The sequence below is a fragment of the Panthera tigris genome, chromosome B3 (genome assembly GCF_018350195.1).
Source record: "Panthera tigris isolate Pti1 chromosome B3, P.tigris_Pti1_mat1.1, whole genome shotgun sequence".
NCBI classification, from domain to species: Eukaryota; Metazoa; Chordata; class Mammalia; order Carnivora; family Felidae; genus Panthera; species Panthera tigris.
In genome coordinates, this window is record NC_056665.1 from 64,544,247 (window position 1) to 64,551,033 (window position 6,787).

Here is a 6,787-nt window from a genome sequence, read left to right on the forward strand (position 1 = left end):
GTAAGCTATTGTGCTCCCTGGGTATCTACAGGCTTTTTGTATTTATAGAATTGCCCAAAAATTCAAAACAGGCATTATGGAGCATGGCCTGGAATTAGGTGGGGAAGTAGGCTAAGGGACTCAGCTAGAGTTCTTACTTGGTGGCTGCCAGATGAGACCCAGGGCCCTTGATTCTCAAGGATCATAACTCAAACATACGGTGACTAATTAACAGGTTAGGAGATGGTGAAGCAAGTATTCCTGAATTAATGGTTCCTTATATGTTTTCTGTGCTGGACTTGAAAGTAGCACCAGATGTCCCCAGAAAGACTTGTACACAAACGTTCGTAGCTACTTTATTCAGAATAGCCCCACACCGGAAACAACCCAAATGTTCTTCAACAGCTAAATGGATAAACAAATGGTAACACATTCATGCAATGGAATACTACCTAGATAGGAAAGAATAAACTGCTTTCCTGAAAGCAAATTGGAGACTTTTACAAATCAAACTTTTGTGCTTGTTCTCCATAGTTGCACAACAAATACCACAAACATAGCAGCTTGAAACAATACCCATTCATTAACTCACAGTTCTGTAGGTCAGAAGTGCAAGCACGCATGACTGGCTTCTCAGGGTCTTAGAATGCTGAAATCAAAGTGGTTGGCCAGGCTGTGTGTTTTTCTGAAGGTCCTGGAGGAGAATTTGCTTCTGAGCTCATTCAGGTTGTTGGTGGAAGCGTTTTGAAGGACTGAGCCCCGTTTACTTGTCGACTGTGTGTGTGGGGGGGATATTCTCAGTTCTAGAGGCTTCCTTTTCCTATTCCCAGTCTTTCTTCAGGAAGAACCCTGTCCTTTTAACAGGTTCACCTGATTATACCAGGTCTGCTAAGTATAATTAGGATCAACTGATTTGTGACCTTAATTACACCTGCAAATTTCTTCACAGTACCACCTGGGTTAGTTTTTGATTGGCTACCTGGGAGAAGATGTATATACACCAAGGGCTGGGAATCTTGAGGGCTATCTTAGGTTTCTGCCTACCACAGCTCTTAGCTTCCTTTCTCTGTTCTGTGAAAACATAGGGCCTGTAAAGAAAACTGCTATAGAAGAATAGACCTGGCCCATGAGTCTAGTACCCTCACTTTAACTGCTGCACCAGCAGTTGGCATGGGGAAGGTTATCCATATGGTCTCTCTAAACTTTGGTGAAGGAGAGAAACTTTTGTAAGGAGTAGTGCATACGTACTTTTGACTAGGGGAGACAAGGGACCATAATAGTAAGAAATTAATAATTTAAAATATAATTACCAAATGTCTTGCAATAATCATGTGCTTTTTTTTTTAAAGTGCAGTTACCTCATTTGCGTAGCTCACTGCAGCCCATAACTCATGGGTTCAAGCAGTCCTCCTCTTCAGCCTCCAGAATAGTTGGGATTATGGGCGACCGCCATCACACCTGGCAAGCATGTGCTATTCCTGTAATCAGACACAGAATGTTATTTTTTTTAAGTATATAACTTTATATCACAGTTTTTCATGGTTACTCCTCATGAATTTGTCACCCTTGATTTTATCCAAGCCATTGGTAAGAAACTTTTTTCCATGAAGGTGATTCAGGGAGAAAAATGTTTATAAGCTGGGTTAAAAAAATTAACATAAAATATTTTATTATATAACATAGATAATTGCATCGACCTATTTAGTTGCATGTAAGAATATCAATGAAAAAATTTGTACTCCTTTCCTGAACTGTTAATAATTGGACACTTTTGAGAGATGAAAACAGAGAACTCAATTTTTCATTATTCCAACCCTCTTTTATAGAGCACTTCAGAAGTTCAAAAATTCATGCCTGTGTACTATCTCATCACAGTGAACAATGTCATTTGAACTTTGAGGCTCAGAGATCATGTTACTTGCCCCAAATTACAAAGTGAGTTAGAGTCAGAAATGTGGTTAGAATTAATTCTGATGTTGTGACATGGTCTTTTCTCTCTACCTATTCTTAGAGTGAGGCCAAGAGTAAGGAGGGCTAGAATATGTCTATCCTGAGTGGAAAAACCCAGGCAAAGAACTTTAGAGTTTGCACACTTATTGCAGAAAGCCAGCTTTGATAGGGCTATATATGAAATTTCCTTTGTGTCCTATTCGTTCTCATACTGGGAATCCTCTATCAAAAGGGTGCTAGAAAAGAGCTACTTAATTACAGTAGTCAGTGAATATGTTTTCTTTCTTTTTTTTTTTTTTATGTTTATTTATTTTTGAGAGGGGAGAAGGGCAGAGAGAGAGGGAGACCGAAGATCCAAAGCAGGCTCTGTGCTGATGGCAGAGAGCCCAATCCGAGGTTCAAACTCACAAACTGTGAGATCATGACCTGAGCCAAAGTTGGATGCTTAACCAACTCAGCAACTCAGGCGCCCCAATGGGTATGTTTTCAAATACATACACAAATACTAGTAAAGAAACACAAACCTCTCTTTCTTGCCTTCAGAAGCACCTCATTTCTTGATTCTGGGTGCAGCGGTTAATGTATTCTGCCATTTTCTTCCAATAATCCATAGTCAACCAAGCCAACCACATATGCTTTGTCTATTTTGGCCATGATGTCAAGGTCCTTAAAATTGCATGTCTTGGTTTGGGACTGTGCCTGGTGGTGAAATCCTATACAGTTTTATTTCTTTTGTTTGCAGTTTGTTTATGGTCTTTTCTAGGAGAGGTGATGGAACTCAGTAGGGGAAGTTACATCAGATCCATGGTTTTCTTGATTAGATCGTTATAGATTACAAAATAAACTACCTCTTATGAAGTACAGCTAAATATTGGCAGAGAGTAGGTAGTCTTTCTCCCTCAGTCCCTTGAAAAGAGGACTCACATCTTCAGTAACCTTTATTGCCAGGGGGCACACATGGTAGAAATTAAATTAAGCCATTCTTTAATTTATATACATAATCGAGAAATGGCAATTGACTTTGTTCATAGACCAATTTAAATCTATTAACATATGTAAACTTTGTACTACAGAAGTACATCTGCTTCATGAATGCAATGGCAGCATCTTTCTGATTTCATACCCATGCAGGATTTTGCTCCATGGATTGGAGATAAACATGATCCAAACTAGATGATCTGGAAGGCTTAGGATAATCGGACAGGTAATGAAGATTTCCTGAAAAACTCCATTCACCACAGTTAAGTTTCAGCAAGTGGAAATTACTTTAATTTGCAATAGCTCATTAAATTAACTCCCCAATTATAGAGGCCTCTGCAATGTGGTTCTTAATTAAAGCTAGTGATTAATTCACACAACTGATAGGGGAATGGTGGCCCTCATTTTGCTTTCGAATGAAGTTACAGATACATGCAGTGGTTCTTGTGTATGACCAGGCTGGGGAGGATTTCTGGATGAAATAGTCACTGCATTGGACAAAAAATGAAGTGACTTCTTATCTTGATTCTCTGCCAAAATCTCAAGGTAACTTTCCTTTTAGAAGTCTGGAACCAGGGCACTAATGGAAAATCAGAAGCAATCATTCTTATATCCTGTGCGAAGAAATACATCTTGGGTAGGTCCTACTCTAGCCTACCAACATAAATTTCAGCTACCTGATCTTTAAGATCTAATTCAAGTCCATCCTCTAGATTAAGCCTCTTTCAGAAGAGTTATTATTAGTTCTTAACTAATAAATATATATATGATGATGATGATTATTTTTATAGGCTAATAGAAATGGAGAGCTTGCCCTATGTGGATGTTTTTAATCTCATTTAAAATTGTCCTCTATTCTTCCTAGCAATTCTATGCTGTAGGTACTATTATTATGTTTATTTTATAGATTAAACAACTGAGGTTCTGAAACCTTGAGTATCGTATCCAAGGATACACAGTTATAAGTAGATGGTCTGGAACTTGAAACAACCTTTCTTTGACTTCAAAGCTGAAACATTTTCACTTGCTATGTGAGTTTCATCTCTTTTCAAGTAGAGACTTCTTAGATAAAATCTTTTATTAAAAACAACTCATTTCTAGAGTTATTACCTCTGTCAGTTCTTAGCAGGAAACAGATGGCAAACCCAATTTAGGATGCTTCCAGGAGAGTTCATTTGCAAAGGAATTGTTTATAAAGGTGTATGTGGGAGAGGAAGGTAGAGTAGGGCAACCCAAAGAGGGAGTGCAGCAACCAGAGGCTAGGAGCAGTGAATGAAGTGATTCTACACCTGGACCTGAGAGGATGAGGGGCAGGAGCCATTGCTGAGCCAGAAAAAAAAAAAGCTGTGCAGTGAAGGTTTCCTGGAAAGGCACATTGATCCTGGATGGAAGGACATGTCCAACCCAGTGCTGCCTCTCCCGGGAAGGAGCCAGGAAAATACACACCCTGTATTTTCACACACACACACACACACACACACACACACACTCTCCTCCTACCCTCTGATATCTTGCCAAGGCTCTCACTGGCCAGACCCAATGGGAAGCCAGAGAGCATGGGAGCCTTGTTGATATGGTCCTTGTAGATCAGCCTAACAAGGCACAGAGCAGAATGGAGTAAGAACAGAGAGAAGATATGGAGGGACAAACAGAAGCTATCCAGCTATCCATATGACAGATATGAAAAACACATTGACAGCAATTATAGATGGTTGGCCTTTTCAGTCAATAAGGATGTACCTTAGAAACAGTTTTTTTTAGGATGTGAGGAAAGTGACCGCAAATTTGGCTTTTTTGGACCTATCTCCAGCTCTTGTGTGGTGTCAAGCCTGACCTTGGGCAACTGTATCTGCTAGTATGAGTGTAAGACTTGTGCTCCTAGAGCACGTCTTTGGCAAGGGTCAGAGCGATAGGTCAACTCCAGATTAGGGTTACTTGTTATTCCCCTTAGAAAAAGGCCACTTCTTTGAAAGGTCACTAGGAAAACATCTGGCAACTCTCAGCATTTCCAGAGAAAAGGTAGGTATCTTACCCATTTAGACATTTGCCAAGAGACTTTGATACAGAGAATTTCTTGGTACCTTTCTAAACAAAACCAACAAGAAAACTAGAAGAAGAAAATGGAAGAATGAGGACTAAGCTGTGAACATGGAAGGATTCTGGAAGGGTTTATATGGGAACAAGTGCTGCACCACAGTTGCAGGAGGGAGAAGAATAAAGAAAAACAATAAAAGGAACACAACTTGTTAGTGCTCACCTTGATTGTTCAGATTATAGAAGATACTGGCATACCATATATTTATAATGTTCACCTGTTTACATTTCTTTCCTGCCACCAAACAACCATAAATACTTCTTTTTTAAAAAAATGTTTCTTTATCTTGAGAGAGAGAGAGAGAGAGAGAGAGAGCGCATGCACAAGCAGGGGAGGGGCAGAGAAAGAGGGAGAGAGAATCCCGAGCAGGCTCCATGCCATCAGTGCAGAGCCAGACGTGGGGCTCTATTCGACAAACTGTGAGATCATGACCTGAGTCAAAATCAAGAGTCGGTCGCTTAACTGACTGAGGCACCCAGGTGCTCCATAAATACTTCTGCAAACGTAAATTGATTGCACTTCAGGTTTTCGTAAATGCACAAGGCTCCAATTTGAATATTTGCTCCTGTATTTCCCTCCTCTTTTGAATCATGTGCATTACCCTTTTGCTAAGTTAGACCCTGAATTCTTAGGTAGCTACCATCGTCAGCATATTTGCTGTCCCAGGAAATCTTTTATCCCACATTCAACTTTTCCCTTTCCAAAAGTCCACCACCACTTCCTTCATAGCTGTAATCCACCCACCCACACCTCCCACCCCTTTAAACCTTTAGGCAAGTAGATCTAAAAATCTTCTGTATAAAGTATTCAGAAAGCAGATGTTGCAGAATCTGCTCCTTCATCTGCTTCTTCCTTTGGGAGAGGCTAATTGTTGTGCCCAGAAATTCCACTGTAAAGTTGTCTTAAGTAGGTTTCACAGATTATGGATCAGAAGTTGGAGGTGACGTAGTATAGTGACTCACCCCAACTATACATTGAGTCCAAGGTACACCTTGGACCATAACCTGGAGTCTTACTCAGTACAATGCTTTTTATTATTATCCGTATTTTCTCAGCATATTATTTATTTATTTTTCTTTGTTTAATTTTTTTAATGTTTATTTGTTTTTGAAAGACAGATCATGAGCAGGGGAGGGACAGAAAGAGAGGGGGACAGACGATCTGAAGCTGGCTCTGCACTGATGGCAGCGAGCCCCATGTGGGGCTTGGACTCACGAACTGGGAGATCATGACCTGAGCCAAAACCAAGAGTCGGACATTCAACCTACTGAGCCACTTAGGTGCCCTGCGTATTTTTTATTTTAAATGTGAAATTCATGATAACCTAGTTACAATTTCCTTGTACAAACCTCCTGTTTTTGCTACATTCATTCACCATTCTCCATGTTTTCTCTGAGTTTCTGTTTCTCTCACTTGGAATTTCCTCATTCTCAATGGCTTTCCAAATTCTATGACATTTAACTACTACTTTCTTAGTGAAACCTGTCCTCTCATTCTAAGCCAAGAAGATTGTCTCAGTTCTTAATGGCTGCAGTGGTTAGCTATATCACTCCTTTCACTTAATAAGATACAGTATTGAATTAGAACTTCACCAGATTTTGTAGAAGTTTGTATTAACTTGTTTTAGAATGTGTTAATGTATGTATATTTTGTCTATCAACTTGCGTGTAAGCTTCCTTAGAGCTAAGAACGTACGGTACACTTCCTTGTATCTCTTACTATTTACAGTATATACTCATGCTGAGAGAATATTGGCCAGATAAATGAATATAGCATAGTGGAAGA